This window comes from Caretta caretta, chromosome 5 (assembly GCF_965140235.1).
Source record: "Caretta caretta isolate rCarCar2 chromosome 5, rCarCar1.hap1, whole genome shotgun sequence".
NCBI lineage: Eukaryota > Metazoa > Chordata > Testudines > Cheloniidae > Caretta > Caretta caretta.
The window spans coordinates 62,287,200-62,305,482 of record NC_134210.1 but is presented as its reverse complement, the minus strand read 5'-3'; the positions used below and the strand labels follow the sequence as shown (position 1 = coordinate 62,305,482).

At 42.2% G+C, this 18,283-nt stretch overlaps 1 long non-coding RNA gene across 1 annotated transcript in view; it reads right to left on the bottom strand.

The window, feature by feature from the left end:
• Positions 1 to 1,402: 1,402 nt before the first annotated feature.
• Positions 1,403 to 18,283, bottom strand: part of LOC125636851 (uncharacterized) — a 29,037-nt gene continuing 12,156 nt past the window's right edge. The window contains exons 5-6 of the long non-coding RNA XR_007356736.2: positions 2,440 to 2,566; positions 1,403 to 1,785 (exon numbers count right to left, since the gene is read on the bottom strand). This is a non-coding gene — a long non-coding RNA (uncharacterized LOC125636851). The remainder of the gene's footprint in view (positions 1,786 to 2,439; positions 2,567 to 18,283) is intronic.

The window sequence follows — 18,283 nt, the reverse complement described above, 5'->3', positions numbered from 1 at the left end:
TGGCAGCCCTACTAGAACTAGACCAAGAAGCAGATGCTAATAGTAGGAATGGAAGCGGGTACTTGGTATATGGGGCCAAATTTATTGCTGCATTCTTCCAGTTTTATGACAGAGTAACCCCACCAATTTCAATAGACTGCTGCTCCAGGAATATAAACAGTTGCATCTGTGTAACATGGCAACAGCAGTGGTGAATCAGGCCCATGCTGTTTTATTTGGGTGGGGGGAGGTTTTCGATGACTTGAGAACATAATTGAAAATCCCACCATGGAATATTCAGCTTTACAAAGGAAGATATTGGGGGTGTAAAAAAATGTCTTGAGCCAAGAGAAGCATGTTATCCCCAAGTAAATCCATACTTCCTTCATCCTCGTGAGCTGCACTCCAGGAGAGACTGAAGCAATAAAAATAAAACGAATTAAACAGCAGCAGGATTGATCACAACTGGTTTGACAGCTAACAAAATAATTGCATGGCCAATTTTTTTTTGAAGTGTATACAGGAGATAAGATTCAGCAGACCAAAACAGAATGGACTAGATTATACCAATGGGACTACATTACTTTCCTCTCTACCCACCTTGCTTTTCTTCAGCAGTGTGTTTTAATTTCTTAGAGCACAAAGGCGCTTATGCTCATGTTGGGTGCTCTTTAATGAGGTACAGAAAATGGATAAAAAGTTACCCACTTCTTTAACATGCCCCAAGAAGGAGTTCATTCTTCCTCTTTATTCTTGCTCTATTCCTCCCTTCACCCCAGGCAAATGAAGCTGTTCCTTAAATGCCCACCCAAACACACGCTTCATTGATAGCATCTTGCTTCTTGCCTCACCTTAGCCCTACCTCCCATTCTGCCGTCTCCAGTTCTCCTTGCTTATTCCTCCTCAACCTGATCTACCTTGCCCTGCTACTCCTGGACTAAGGGTGGAGATGGAAACCATGAGCATGGAGATTGGGTAAGACTTTTCCCCATAGTCCCAATTTGCCCCACTACCAGGCACTCAGAGCCCCATCCTCCTCTCTAGCATAGGATCCCCCAGAACCTCTTCTCAAATCCTAGCAACAAAGTCAGTTCCCAAAGTGGAATTAGCCAGTATTAACGGTTAATCTGGATTTTCCAATACTCTAAAATCAGCAGTATTCCCAGGTCAACATACTGTTCATTTGTTAGTGTATTACACTAATGTTGTATATTTCATTATAAAACTGTCAGTAAGTGTTACTTATAAAATATATTTATTGTAAGCTCTTTGGACCATATTTTCATATGTGTTTGTATAGTATCTACTACAACAGAGCTCCAATCTTGATTGGGGTCTCTGGATGCTGCTGTAACAGAAACATTAAATAATTTTGTAGGGAGACTCATTGCAACAGGAAAAGAACATTTTGCAACTCTGAGTGTGAAGTATGAATATTTTATTTCTGTTTGAACAGTGAATGACAGTCCCTGGAATTGGTTCTGGAATCATTTGAATAAGATTTAATTCATTACAGCTGTGTGTTTTCTTTTGGATCCTTATGTCTTGCTCCATTTGCATGCCAGCTAACAGTCAGACAAAATCCCATTTGTAAATCTCTGCTAGGCATGTGTGATCCTAATAAGTTGCAGACTTTTTTTTTAATAGCAAAAGTCTGATGCATTTAAGTCACGTCTCACCCAGTTTGGTATTCCAAAAGTAAATAAATTTGGAAATTCACTGACAAAAATCTTTAAGACACCATTAAGATTGCCTGGTGATATGTCATGCCCTTCCAGAACATCAACTTCAGCAGAAATCAAACTCCTGAAAACCAGAAAATACAGAGTTAAGATGTACACCCACACAACCTTAACTCTGCCACCCCCACCTCTGCTTTGCCCTGGAGGTGGCAATAGCCACCTGGGATTTATCTACATGAACTCTAGCTGCATTCACTGTATTAGGTATCACCATATTGAGTGGTGGAAGGATTAGTTGGAGCAACTAGGCAGAGCTGTGACTGTGATATGAGGATCCCCTCTCCCTGCCCCCCATGTGTGATCAAAGGAAAGAGGTGCGTGTGTATCCTGAAACTTGATGCCAGTTGAGAGGCAAAGGCTCACATTGACACACTCCATGTGTGACCGCTGCCAAACTGGCCAACACACCAGAGCCCAGAGCAAGAACTGCTACAGCTTGAGCGAAAGCTCTTGAGCTGGGCATCTAATGGACTCATATAGTCTGCAGATCAGGCACAGAGAGAGCCTGTCATAAACGTTTGCTTGTCGGTTACATCTGCACAGAGTGAGCCTTGGACTTGAGTGTTGAAACTGGATGAGGTACTTGTATATGAGACTTTTGAGGCCAGGAGACTAAAATCTGACAATTCTTGCAGTTGCTGTAATGGTCTGGGAGATGGCCGGTAGGGGTTACTGATATTTATTATTTATCTTATTATAAAAAAAGACTCAAAACCACCTTTTCAATTTGTCCTCCCAGACAAACTCATTACATCACAATAGCATCCAATTTACATCATCGTTGCATCCTGCCATCTTGCATCAAAGTGCCACAATGTACCATCCATTGATGTTGTGAAGGCTCCCTTCAAAAAAAAAAAAAAAAAAAAAAGGGTGGGGATGAGGGCTTCTGGTATTCTGCAGGCTTCTGCTGAGGCACTCAAGACTAATCAATCAGAATCAGGATAATCCCAAATTGAGAGAGGATGGGTGGCAACTACTTGCAATCCAAATGACCAATCGTTAAGCAGCAACAGAACAGGAAAGCCAAATAATAGCATAGCTTTGGGGCAAAGCATAAAAATGGTGGGAGTTTTTGGGTTGTTAGTGTTTTGGTTTTTGCCACAGCTCAGCTTTGTTAGGGGAGGTCAGGGAGGAGAGAGACTGCATGGCGCAGAGCAATGATTCTCAAACTGTGATCTGTAGATTAGTAGTCCACAGAACTCTTCTATGCTCACATATTTGATTTGATGCACAACTAAGGGTCAAGACAGTGAGCTTTTGACTTTGGAAACAACTTTTGTAAAAATGATGCTAGGTAGTCAAAGCAGTTAATTACAAAGGTCTGTCCCTAGGAATAATCTTAGCTAACAGTGTGCTTTTCATTTCCCTTCATTCACTATTGAGAATATTCTCTCAGCAGGTATGTTATTCTCACAGAATGCCTTCACCACTTTAGCCAGAGATGCAAATTACGGAAAGGACAGTCTCATTTAAAACTAGGACTTTCAGAAAAGCCACCCTATTTGGATGTCTAAGACCTGATTTACACACAGTTTTTGTACTGATATAACTGTTAGTTAGCGGAGTGATTTTCCGCCCCCCAAAATAGTAATAATTTTTGTGACAGATATGGCAAACTTCTGCAAGATCCTTGAAGCACCTTATAGTATTATGTTTATGTATTACTGTGAGCCAGGATTGTAGGTAACTTCTTTATGGGGAAGATGTGAAAAATCCTCCAATCCCATACAGTGTCTTTGGGGTCCGTTGTTTTAAATGCACAGTTTATGTATGATTGTGTTCTACCCCATGTAGGAGGGCTACCACCACTCCTCCAAGAACTAAAAATGGTGGGTAGTGGTGAAGGAAAATCAACCAGGTTGTAACCCAACCAGAGAAGTAACCAACTCCTGGGGAGGCTCACATATACTAGTTCAAACTAGATACTCCAGAGACCAACAGACCAAGAAAGGACTTTTGGGTGAACAGCCTGAGTTTAAACTGACTCAGGACCGCCCTTCTGGTCCAGCAGACACACCAGACCTTGTGGTCAATCCTTGCAGAATTGTTGGACGGACTTGGCCTAATGGGACCCCATAAGACTGATGGGTGACCTCTGGTAATGTTAGCACATATATAGGAACATCTATGGGTTTTAATATTTTCTGTGTAATGCTTTCACCTTATGATAAATGTGCTTGCTTATAAAAAGCAAATGTGGTAATTTATAGCTGCTGGCAATTACAGCTGGCCATAGCCTTTGAAAAGAAATCAAAGCATAAGTGCTGGCCTGGTTAGGCAGTCTGGCTTGCCAGGGATATCACAGTATAAGCAGGAAACTGTGCAGCCTGGAAAAAACCCAGTCAAAAGGAGAGAGATGACAGCTGAGGAGCTGGTAGCCTGTGGATGCCTTTGGTGAACCACAGAGGGGCAATACAGGGGCAGATGCCCTGCTCCGTGACAGTTATATGGTTAAAACCCCTAGTACGGACACAGTAGTACTGGTTTAAAGGTGCTTTAAACACATATAGCTTATTCCCTTTCCCATACTATAAGCACATTTGTACTGGTATAACTGCATCTACAGTGGGCAGATTTACCACTTTACACTGCTATAGTGAAGGATATACAATTTTCTAGTGAAGACAAGGCCAAGAAGTCTCTTAAACTCCTTTGAAAACCCCAGCCTAACTAAAGAGTTGAAAAGTTTTTATCCATGTTTCCTGAATTATTGCCTTAATTTTTCTGACAATCTGGTAATTTCTTATCACTGTTTTAAGCAATAAAGTATTTGTGAAACAGATCGTTCCCTTTGCATTAATTTCTCAAGAAAACCCCAGACTTTTCAACTGCACATGGCAAAATTTTGCAGTATTATGAATGATGTTGTCTCTCACATTAAGATATTACATGCATATGTGAAACATAAATTCACCTGTTTCTTCAATTTGGTTATCACAGTCATTATTCTGTTTAGTTTAATTTCAGTGCACCAGGGCCACTGTCTAGTCTGTTTCACCAATGTAACTGAGATCAGAATTTGGACCTTAAAATTGAACCGCTCTGTTGTTATGATTTTATTTGGTTCACAATATTTTTGCAAACTCAAGCCACACAGTTACAGGAAATTAAACTTAAATGGCGCAACAGAACCCCAGCACTTTCTATGATTCTGTCAAATTAGGAAGGCATCTTAAAATTGCATGAGCTAATTTCCTCCTTAGATTGACACACAGCATTCTTGCCATCAAGCAACCATGTCAAGATGTCTTGCACAGCTTGTGTAACACTAATAGAAAAATTAGTATACGTAGCAAGAGCAGTACGTGGAAGATGATTTTATTTGCTTTGGCTGAACACCCTCACTGCTCCCTGGGGACACTGACGTGTGCTCATGTAATCGTTTTTGCTGTTTCACATAATAAGGCTTTTTCTAACAATAGGAATGAGATATTCTGCATGAACAGCTGAACCACAAAGTATGTTGTTGGCTTTTTTTAATGTCAAGGACCAGTAAACAAGCCCATTCTGGATAGTTAGCTGTTTATTGGTGACCTGAAAGGAGGGAAAATTGAGTTTGTGCCATTCCTTGCTTATAACGGGGATCTTTTCAAAATAGAAGTTGGTTGTTTTTTTTCCAGATTATTTACCTTAGAAATATTGACTCTTTTGATTAAAAAATGATCACACCCTTCAAATAAGAGCAGAGAAATCTCTCACTCCACAGGTCCTCCAGTAGAGTAAGACTTTGGAGTAAACAAGCGAAGAAAACCCAATTCCTGTTCTTCCAACTATGTCTCGGGTGTCTGCATTAAAAAGACATTTTCAAAGAGAATTTTTTCAGAGCTGAGGTCTGGCCTCCCCTTATGCAACTGCAGTTTGCATCATCAAAAACAGCACCCTCATTTGTATCTACAACCAGGTATTCAGAGGTGCAAGTATCCATATTTGAAATACAAGGACTCTGCAGATGTATTCAATATAAGACATACCAATGCCCTGCCCCCACACAGAACTTATGACTGCCTCATAGATCTCCAATCAGGGACTAAAACCCATTTGGCCAAACTTACCCTTTGTCACAACCTGAACTTGTGGCCCTACGGGAATACCTTTATGAAAATCTAGCAAAGAATTGTATCCATCCTTCTAGATCCCCTGCCAGGGCCCCAATCCTGTTTGTGAAGAAAAGGGAAAGTACCCTGCGCCATTGTGTAGATGAACAAGCTTTGAACACTATCACCATCAAGAATAAATATTCCTTGCTATTGCTCAATGAACTACTGGAGAGGATTGGCTCACCAAAAATTTTCCAAATGTGGCACCTATATCCTGGTCTGCATCCAACAGGGCAATCAATGGAACAAACAGCCTTTTGTACTCAGTATGGAAATCTCATACTTTATGGTCTCTGTAATGCCTCCGCCACATTCCAGTACTTGTATCCCATTTTTGGACAGAATTATTCAAACTCCTGGAAGTCCCTTCTATCCCAGTTATAGTTTCTGCCCCCAATTTCAACCATCCATATCACCAATCACCCACATCTTTAAGGTCTCTAATTTGTTTCAACACATCCATCACATCCAAGGGGAATTAAAATCACACTTAAACTCAGCCAAGGAGGACTACAAACAATATGCTGACCTCCATCAACAGAAGTCTTCTTCCGTGTCAGTCAGAGACAAGATGTGGCTCTCAACTCAGCCCTTGGATTCCTTTCAGTCCTTAAGGAAACTAGATCACCATTAGCTTGGCCCATTCTGGATCAGCCAACAGATCAATCTGGTAGCCTTAAAGTTCCAGTTACCCCATACTATGAAAATACATCCAGTATTCCATGTTTCCTTGTTAAGACGTATGTGGATAATACACAAACAACCCCCTCATCATGGTTCAGTGGCAGGAAGAATACCTGGCAATTTCCTGCAGTATCCTTGAAAAATCTTATTGAATTAAGTTTAAGTATATTTGGATTCCACTGTATTAAATGCAAAGGTTATGTATTGTTGTGAGTCTGGATGATCAAGGGACTATATTGAACAATTTGGCAGATAAGAATCGTCTTTTTTGACCATACATATGAAGATTTCCTGGGCAATATCTAGGGGAGATGAATAGCATTGAAAATGCAAATTCCCTACTCCCAGTTATACAAAAACCCAACCTTTTGAAGCTATAGCCTGAGGAGTTGGCCTTTGTCTGTTTATTACCCGTTCCTGGAGTCCCAAGATCACATGCTCAAACTGTATAAAGAAAAGACTACCCCATTCATAGGGGTGTGAGTTCTCAGGTAAGGCTGTTATGAACTTGTAACCATAGAAACACCCTTCTGTGTGACTGGAAGGACTGACTCTTATCAGAACCCTTATTGGAGGTGAAGGTGATCTCTGGTAACTTATTAGCATGTGTGTAGGTTCTTTTATTGTTTTTAATATTTTTTTCTGTAATGCTTTCACCTTAAGAATCAATGTGCTTGCTTAGAAAGTACTTGTGTGGTAACTTATACCTATGAGCAATTACTTTGCTCATAGCCTTCAAAGAGAAAGCAAAGCACAGATGCTGGCCTGTTTAGGCAGTCTGGCTTGCTGGGGATCACACAGTAAGCAGGCAATTGTGCAGGCTGGAAAAACCAGTCATGGGAGGGAGAGAGATGCATGTCTACCCAAGAGAACTGATGGCTGAAAAGCCCGGAGCCTAATGTGGGTGCCCTTGGTGGACCACAGTTGGAGAATAAAGGTGCAGTTGCTCTGAACTGTGACACTATGGTCTCCCACTTTGATGAGGAGACGGAGCAACCAAAACTTGCACAAGGTGCAGCAGCAGCATATCTGAATTGAAATATTTCAGTTTTCAGGCATTCAGATTTTTGATAAAAAAATCAAAATTTTCCATGAAAAAAAATGTTTTAACAGAAAATTTTGACCAGCCCTAATCTGAGGGCACAATTTGTCCCCACTAAAGCCTACGGTAAAGGGGACACATTGCATCACTTTGGAACATACCCTTCAGATGGTGATTAGAGCAGCACCAAGAGTCCTTGACGGACAATCTGTAGCCTTCCTCAGCCAATGTGAGGGTCACTGTGGAACTTTTGAAGGTTGTGAGGAGCAAGTGGAGAAGGATGCTGACCCCAAGTTAGTAGTGAGTACATGAACTGCCGAGGTTGTTTTTTAAAAAATGTCATAGAAGAAGAAATAGAGCTCGGTGCAGGATTTCCCACAAAGTACTAAAGAGTGGAGGTCTCAGCATGCTTTTGCTGATTTTATTTTAATGTTTTCTCCCTTTGCCATTTAGCTCCATTTAAAATAACGGCAGGGTATACGTTCAAGCCACTTAATAGCATTCCACCCCCCTCCCCCCAAAAAAACCAAACAGCGGTTGCAGATGTTTTTATTCGGATTTTTCTAATGGGGCACTTGTAAGGAAGCCAGCTAGACTGAGATTAGAACTAAGGGGAAGGTACAAAAGGCATAGCAAACTTCCTTGCTTCTGAATACCTCTACACCTTCCGGAAGGGAAATTGGGGAGTGGACATGGGATGGGACTGGTGCTTCCAGTTTCAGAAACTGTAGCTTGGCCCAGTTCAAGTTCTAAAAATGGGCAAAGATTCATGAGGATTCTTTTTTTTCTTAACCAAACCAGTTTGCCAGTTCCCGATTGATGACAACCCAATTAGGCCTGGCATGAAAAGTAAAAAAATAACAGAGAAAAGGGTGGTAAGAGTCTGGTTTTATTACACAATAATCACTATGCAACACAAGACAATGTATGTAAGAAAGAGTGTATGGGAAAAATGTAGTATACCTTTAAGGGATGGGCTGGGCCTAGACCTGGGAATAATTAAGGAGACCGTGCCTCATCCTCGGAGCTGAGCCATATGAACAGGTAGCAGGCTAGCAGAGAGAGTGGAAATAGAGACTGTAGTGCTTTTTTAAAGCACCAGGCACTAAGGCCAACCTGACCTAGACATTTGGGTGTGAACAGTAAGTTTGGGAGTCCTGAACCTGCAGCCTGATGACTGGGCTGTTTTGTTATAATGATGAGCTGTCCTGAACCCTTAGCATGTTCTCTTTTTAATATCTGGCTAATTATGTGTTGACTTCTCCTTGTCTTGGGTTGTTAAAGTTAATCTAGCGCTGCTCCACTTAAGGAAATGAAGATGGGGTACACCGGCAATACTACACCAGGCTGCAAAGGAGATGTGCAGGGGCTGCCTACACCTTTACAGTAAGCAATTAAACAGTAGATAAAAGCTTGATTTTAATTCCAGTAGGATTACTACTGTTACTAGAATGCACTTGTTCCAGTAAACCTGTCTCAGCTGAGCACTTACTGAAGTATTGTTTTAAATCAATCTTGGCTGTAGAATAGTAAGAAGCAACTAATATTGTAAATAATAATAATAATTAAATGCCTAATCTTCCCAACTTGTGTATAGTATAGAATTTTACCAACAATAGCATTCAAATACCTATAAGAGAACCATAATGTGATGCTAAATAAACTGAAAGCTATCCTGATTGCTTGCTCAATGCTAGCCGTACAATCAAAGCACACAAAAACACATAAGTGGACAATAATTACTTTTAACTACTGCAAATCCAATTAAAAAGATTTAAAATCCCATTAATCCCATCACAGGTTTTGCCACTTTCTGAATAACCTCACTATTCAATGTAACTAACCCCCAGAGCCAGCACAGCCAGCTTGCACAGTGCGGGCAAACATTTTGCCCCTAAAATGTCCTGGGCTGCACTAAATATCAGTGCACCTATGGCAATACGGGTGGTGGCTTGAGCTACCTGCCCGAATACTACGCAGGGCATTGGGCGACACTATGCTGGCAGCTAGCCCAAGCTGCTGCCTGTGCCACTATGGCTACACTGCTATTTTTAGCCACTAGCTCAAGCAGAGCTAGTGCAGGTATGCTCACCCATACTGGGAATTACACCTCCCAGCTGCTGTGTAGACATACCCTAAAGCTTTAAGCTCTGTGCTATATGGAGCCCTTTCTCCTGTCTTCAGAGTATAGAATGTTATCCTCATCATACCACTCCAAGTCAATGGTGTCTTGAACCCTGATCCAGCAAAACGTTTAAGCACATACGTGTAGTCAATGACAGTCACTGAAGTCAATGAGACTGCTCACCTGCTTTAAATGATGTACGTGTTTAAATGCTTAGCTGGATTGAGGCCCTGGTGTGGCTGTTGCCTGGCATCTTAAAAGTAAAGCCAGAGGAAATGGAGTGTTTTGATCACCCCTGAGTTTGAAGTGCAATCACACACCAGTCAGTGGCATCCCCTCCAATCTGCTATCATTATCATTTATTCATTTATTTAGATTTATAAGTCAAAACCAAGAAAAGGTACTTATTCTAGTGTAGGCTCTAAGTACCCTTGATGACTAGTTAAAAAAACAAGCTAACAATAAAGCCAGCAGCAGCCTCCAGCATATACAGCAGTAACAGGTTAGTCCTGGTAGAAAAGGAAAGTGAGGAAAATACTCCCTCCTCCCTAAATAACAAAATGGAACTTCAGACCTTAAAAAAATGACTAGAAAAGCACCACACCGCACGGCTATAGAAATTACTCAGAATCAGTTAATCACTTCTTTCATCTGTTCTGCTATAATAGGAGAAATGGAACTACAGCCTCCAAATAACCTAAAAGCTTTATGACAGCTGCAATAAACTGTTTCCATCAAAGCATACAATCCTCTAAGAGAATCTTGGAATGCAGAAACTTAGGATCTGATTCTTGGTTATTTTTTTCTTGTACCGGGAGCAGGGATGGGAGCAAAGGTGGCTTCCAGCCACATTTGTACTCTCCTGTATTCTGAGGCTGTGTACACTTGATGGCCCAATATCAGTTAGAGGAGTCTCTAATTTACAACCTACATCCATGGCTCTCTAAGGACTCTCTGAGATAACGCTTTCCAGCCACATCCCCAACATGTCTCCAATCTCTCCCCTGTGCTGGGGGCTCTCCGCATATGGAGTATTTCTGCCCACTGCTACACTGGCTACATAACACAAAAAGTCCCTAGTATAATTGAGAGTTAGGCTTCTTGTCTGGAAACTACTCTTCTGTCTTCCCCCAGGAACAGCTCCCACCTAGAACTACATATAATAGATTATTTTAAAGTAATATCTCCTTCATGTCTGTCAATTAAAGTAGCTATTGATAACGTGACATAAAGGTCCTACTGGAGCACCTTCCTCCCCATTGACAAACAAAACGGGGGACACCTCCACTGCCAAATTCAGCAGGTATGCTTTCCAAGTGGTGTGAATAACATTTGATGGCACTAAGTTTGGACACAAAGGGTATAACACTGTTAGGGATGGAAAATTAACCCACAAGAATAGTTTGTTTATCATTCTGTGTAGAAATTCTAGTAGATCAGCTAACATAGTGTAACGAGAACCCAGACTGTCAGTAATCCCAGGATTGACCAGAAAGAACTGAACCTGCAACATACTGTGCATCTTCACAGGTTACCGGCAAAAATGGGGGGCGGGGGGGCAGGAAGGCTTATGCTCAATTTCTATGTTGCTTCTTTAGGAAGAAAGAAAGAAGTTCTTGCCCACCCTGGCAAAATCTTAATTCTTAGACAGACTGTTTGAATCTCTCTCTTTGTTTCTATTAACAACTATTTAACTCCAGTGCCTAATACATTTTTGAAGAACATTTTTGTTAGTCTTAGCCCTCATACCCCTTTAAGTTACACTGTAAGAGCTCACAATGTACATCTCAGATGCTCCCCTAAGAGTCCTTCAGCAAAACCAGAAGAGACCAGGGTTGACGTTCCTGATATTTCTAAGACACAAAAACAAGCAGAAAAAATATTTCAGGTCGTCTTAATGTAGTACTGAAAAGGAAAAATGGGGCATAAAACCCAATATTTAAAAAAATGCCTTTGCTCATGCGTGGCTTTTAGAAAATCAGGCCTAAAGTCTCTGAACCACTACCTGTGCTGAGGTTACTGTTTGGAAGACTGGGATTTCAAACTTGAGATATACTGGGGAGAAAGACACCCTGTTTTACACACTGACGCAAACATTATATGCAGGGCTGGATTAAGGCCAATCCCAAACCCTAGACATGCCCCACGTAGGCCCTCTCCATTCTCTCATCCCACCACTTAGCAGCATCCTTCCTTGGGGTAGAAGGAGCCACCCACACAAGAGCTATCTCCCTGGGGCCTACCACTGCTTCTGTTTGAGCAGGCTGGGACTTCCTTGTCTCAAGCTGGGCTGAACTCTATCCAGGAAGAAGGAGGGCTTAGCCTCCATAAACTTGAGCAGAGGATTCTGTGGAAGGGAGCTGCCAACACCACCCTAGCAGATCTCTGATGGGGTGTTGACAGTGAGGAGGCCCCCTACCAGAATCCTGAATCCTGTGCTAGGGTGAGGTTGGTGTCTGTCCTAAGAGTCACAGATTTCAGAGTCAAGATGAATGGGCCAGTTAACACTTCTTGTGTACGCTCTGAGGCAAACTGAATATTTTTGAAGTGTTCATTTAGTTGTAGCTATTATTTCAGGCCAACTGCACACTCAAGCAGATGTCAGTTAGCCCTTAGCTAGATGGGAAAGTTTTACTGGTTGTACTAGTAAAATTATACCAGCATCTCCCTAGCTCTCTCTCTCTCTGACACATACATACCCCTACCTCTCCCGCCCCGTGTGAGCACTTATTCCATTATGAGGGCTTTGTTGTTGTTGTTGTTGTTTAGATTAAACTCCTCCCCAGGAAACAAACTAAACTGAAAAAAAGGCAATTTTACACCAGAATACCAATGTCTGCACGGAGAATTATCCCAGTGTAACTGTAGCACTTAAACTGACGCCTTAGGCTACAATGAAAGAGCATTCCCATGTTGACAAGACCTTACACTCTGTTCTCATTTTCAAACTTTTCTTCACAACCATGATGTCTAGAATTTTTTGTTTGTTTTTATTTGAATTGATTTTGGTTTTCTTTATCATGAAAGTGAAGACTATGATCTCAAATATGATTCTAGGACAGGGGCTGGCAAACTTTTTGGCCTGAGGGCCGCATTGGGTTTCGGAAATTGTATGGAGGGCCAGTTAGGGAAGGCTGTGCCTCCCCAAACAGCCAGGCGTGGGTCAGCCCCTGCCCTGCTTCTCGCCCCTTGATGGCCCCTCCTGGGACTCCTGGCCCATCCAACCCGCCCTGTTCCCTGACGCCCCCCCCCAGAACCCCTGCCCCATCCATCCTCCCCCATGCTCCCTGTCCCCTGACTGCCTCTGGAACCCCCACCCCTGACTGCCCCCCGCCACCCCATCGAACCCCTCCTCTCATTCCTGACTGCCCCCGGGGACCCCTGCCCCATTCAACCACCCCTTCGCCCTGTCCCAACTGCCTCCAGAACCCCTGCCCCGACGCTACAGCCGTGCCACCCAGCTGGAGCCAGCCACGCCACCATGCAGCACAGAGCACCAGGTCTGGCTGGGTTCTGCAGCTGCACTGCCCCAGGAGCTCGCAGCCCCGCCGCCCAGAGCATTGCACTGGTGGCACAGTAAGCTGAGGCTCCGGGGGAGGGGGAACAGCAGGGGAGGGGCTGGGAGCGAGCCTCCCAGGCCAGGAGCTCAGGGGCTGGGTAGGAGGGTCCCGCGGGCCGTAGCTTGCCCATCTCTGCTCTAGGAGCAGGTGCCATAGGCACTGGCCCATAGTGCCTTTGTCTTTATCTGGCCCAGTCACATACATAAAATATATGTTAAGCTTTCACTAAATCCATCAAAAATGTTTTGATAGGGTCAGGTAAACGAGCTCTTATTTTAAAGGAAAAATTGTCAAGAGTTAACAATATTGTAAATAAAGGTGGTTTGGATTAGTTCACCAAACTGGGCTGCCTAGTCTTGCTTTTTTTCCTCTAACTATAGTACAGATTATCCTTTGCCAGAATTTCAGTACTAAGACTCTTGGAGAAAAGTGCTTGGAAAAGATAAATATACTACATGGAATAAGCACAGAGAACTGCCTTATGCCTTCTGTAGGTTTATTGTGTAAATCTACATAGTTGTGAAAACAAGAATAACACTGCGCAATAGTCCATATAAACTGGGACTTTCACTTTTGAATCAGTCCATATGTTGAATTACCATACGATGATGGAATCATACCTCCATGAATTATATTTGTCTACTGACTCAACTCATACAATGATCTTTGCAGTAGCCAAATGAGTAAGTGGAGAGCCAGAGCCTAAGCCCTGTAATATCCTCACATTATTTTTCCAAATTAATTTTAGAATTACAGAAAACACCGTACAATTATGCACGTAATCTTTCATACCATTTAAAGGTATTTTAATCCACTCACATTTCTGAGAGAGAGAATTTAGCACCTAGATTTTTCAGCAACAGGCACTCTAAATACCATAGATACTGTAATAGATAGATAGATCTTAGTTGGATACCAAACTATTGGTCCTGTTTGTTGCAAATTCTTGGACTAGTAATAAAGAGTGGCCAAGTAGCACCAGTGTGTTGTGTTATTTCAGCTGGGAAAGCAGCAGTGTGAACTAATACCGGATACCTAGCTCAAAACAAGTTAAATCACTTTATTCTATCAGCAGGGAGCCTGTTTTATGGTCATTTAGGTAAGTTGTGCTATTACACTGTATAGCAAGCATAACAGTGCAACATGTCCAAAAAAATGAAGACTTGTATTGAATAGTCTATTTTCAGATCAGAAAGCAGTTGTGAACTCATCTAGCAACTCTCTGCAGTTGAAGTAATGTGATGAAATGATACAAAGTGGGCATGAAGTGAAAGCAAGCACTAGGTGGTTCCATCTCCATACACTCTGAATCACTGCACACACAAAAATTTAAATGCTTGGTTGTTTATGTTCTTGAGCATACAAAATTGTAATGCAGTTTCCATTCTGTAACTGTCTCACCTGAGCTGTTCCTGTGTTCTGTCAAACAAGTGTTTGTAGGAATGGGGCATGATGTGCTGCTCCCAAACAAAACAGAAGTTCCTAAAAACCAAAAGCATCTTGAGACTGGAATAAGGAAAGAACTAGGATCAAGTTTCTCTGCTGTAGCTGACATCTGCTCAGTACAGCACGGAGGAATGGTCGTAAGGGAGCCAGTTACAGCTCCCAGTTCTTTGCACTGCTCTGCCCCACCCTTGGCTGCCCTAATCTAGGACCTGCTCTAATTTATGCAAGTTGGCTGCAGTTTCAAGGGACTGTTCACCAGCTGGAGATAGCTTGAGGGCCAAGCACTTTAATTACACCCCATTTCTGCCTTCAGCACCCTCTAAAACAGGATTGCAGAGAATGACCTAAGAGGTAGCTATGCCAATTGCTGGGGGACTTCCTCATAGAAGAAAAGATACAGGTGATTCCCCACAGTTTGTGCCACCTGACCACAGGCATTGTGCAGAGGGTGCTAGTGAGGAAAGCTCCCTCATGCACTCACAAATGGCCATGCACAGTCTAGTCCAGGGGTGGGCAAACTACAGCCCAGGGGCCGCATCCGTCCCTCCAGACGTTTTAATCTGGCCCTCAAGTGCCTGCCAGGGAGCAGGGTCAGGGGCTTGACGTGCTCCACATGGCTCCCAGAAGCAGCAGCATGTCCTGGCTCCTGCTCCTACACATGGGGGCAGCCAGGGGGCTCTGCACGCTGCCCCTACCTCAAGTGCCACCCCCGCAGCTCCCATTGGCCGGGAACCACTGCTGCAAGGGTGATACCTGCGGATGGGGCAGTGCGCAGAGCCGCCTGACTTAGCCTCCACGTAGGAGCCAGAGGGGGAACATGCTGCTGCTTCTGGGAACTGCTTGAGGTAAGCACCCCCCAGAGCCTGCTCCAACCCCCTGCACCAACCCTGATCCCCCTCCCACCCTCTGAACCCATCAGTCCCAGCCTGGAGCACCCTCCTGCACCCCCAACCCCTCATCCTCAGCTCCACCCCAGAGCCCACACCCCCAGCCGGAGCCCTCACCCCCACCCCTTCCACACCCCAACCCCCAATTTCGTGAGCATTCATGGCCCACCATACAATATTCATACCCAGATGTGGCCCGCAGGCCAAAAAGTTTGCCCACTCCTGGTCTAGTCCAAAGTTGGCTTTTAAATATTTAAAGGTCCCTACCACAAAAATAAAAAAATTCACTGAGATAAAAATTTCCCTCAGACTCGCCAAATACTATTTTTAAAGGTATACAAATAGAAATAATTTACTTCAGGTTATATTCAGAGATGATTAGTTGCAATAAAATGTGCTATGTCTAATCATTCATCAGCCTACAATACAGCAGCTATTTATCTCTTGTGTATACGCTGAGGCAAACTGAAAGAATACTTTTGAAGTGTTCATTTAGCTGTAGAAGCAGCTACATATACTGTGATCCAATATATCATAAACAGCTGGAATAAATCACAGTATGCTTCAAAAGTATTGTATGCTGAAAGCAATACTAGCCTTTAAAAAGCCAATAAAAACATTGGCATAGCAAGGAAGCTGTGTCAATTACTATTTTATATACCTTCCTAAGGAAATTAAATCACACTTATGAGAGATAAATCAATCAAAATCTTCAAAGTGACTAGCACAATGGAAATATTTACAAAAGTCTTACATTAAGTGCTGACAAGCCCAGAAGTCAGAAAATTCAAACCTGAATCTGAAATTCCATCTTTAGCCTTGTGTCTAGTTACTGCAGCATGTGGTATGTAAAACTGCCCATTGCTTAGAGACAACTGCAATCTCTAGGCAAAACAAAATGAGTTAATCTTAACTTCTAGTTTCCTGGCTTTTGCTGATTTAAATTAATCCAGTAATGTTATTTTAACACGTTTAGTTTATATAATTTTTCTTTTAATTTTTTCTTTAATTTTGAAGAGCTCTCATGAACAAATAATGCTAAAGAGTAAGTTCACTCTGCTATGCTGGAGTTAGCCCTGAAAAATCACTCTGATGCTGCACAACTAATTTTGGTATAACCCACTAAAAATTCCCCCCAAATCACTTTTAGGTTTAAAAATCCTTGTTATATATTTTCTCCATACACTTTTTTAAATACAATAATGGCCTTTTTGGAAAGTCATTTACTAATACAGGATCTAGTGATGCAAACTCTTACTCACAAATTCAGTGGAAAACTATTCCCTTCAGAACTTTTCACACGATTGAGGATTGTCAAGACTGGGTTTGTAGTTCAGATAGGACTAGTCCATATTTTACAGATTAATGGCCTACAAAGTAACTTGTAAATGACAGGTGTATAGCTGTAATGGTACAAGCCCTAATGTAGTTACAGCTATCCTGGTAGGACGGTGACTATACTACGGACTTCTGTCATCATAGCTACATCAGTCTGAGGTATGAAAAGGTGTGATTTGTGACCAATATAGCTTGCTCGTGAAAGCCCCTAGTGTAGACGTAGTTAAACAGGCCAAACTGTACTTTTACCTGGATTGCTTGTTTTGCTTGGAGTGGGTGGAATAAGCTATATTGACGAAAGCACACTTTTGCGGGTATAAGATGCATCCACATTAGGAGCACTTTGCCAGTATATAATATGCTGGTACAAACAGACAGGCTCACAGACCTTGTCTTCACTGTAAAAACAAAAAATAGGGGTTTTTTACAGTGGGATAACTAATGTACATTAGCTACCATGCTGTAAAATCCTAATGCAGACAAGACATTGTAATTGTTACCATAAAGTGGCAAGGCGAGATCAACACTATATACCTGACTGTGGTTGACCTTGCCTAGTTTACCCCACAGTAAACGCCACTCTCCAACCTCTCTGAGGCAGGATCAAGTATACCTATACCATCCCTCACGGATGTTTGTCTAACCTGTTCTTAAAAGTCTTCAGTGATGAGGATTACATAACTTCCTTGATGTAACCTATTCCAGTACTTAATGAACCTTATAGTTAGAAAGATTTTCCTAATATCCAACCTAACTCTCCCTTTCTGCAAATTAAGCTCAATACTTCTTGTCCTACCTTCAGTGAACATAGAGAACAATTGATCATCCTCCTCTTTATCAAAGCCCTTATTATATTTGAAGGTGATTATCAGGTCCCCCCTTCACCTCCCACACCCCCAGTCTTTTTTTCTCAAGACTAAACATGCCCAATTTTTTTAACCTTTTCTCATTCGTCAGGTTTTCTAAAATTTTACTGTTTTTGTTGCTCTCCTCTGGACACTCTCCAATTTGTCCACATCTTTCTTAAACTATGGCACCGAAAACTGGACACAGTACTCCAGCTGAGGTCCCATCATTGATGAATAGAGCAGGAAAAATTCCTTCTGGTGACTACATACAGTACCACACTCCACTTGATACACCCCGGAATGCCATTTGCCTTTTTTGCAACTGCATCACATTGTTGACTCATATTCAATTTATGATCCACTATAAGCTCCAGATCCTTTTCTGCAGTACTGCTGTCTAGCCAGTTATTCCCCATTTTATATTAGTGCATTTGATTTTTTCCTTTCTAAATGTAGTACTTAGCACTTGCTTTACTGAATTTCATCTTATTCATTTCAGACCAATTCGCTGATACAGCAAGATCATTTTGAA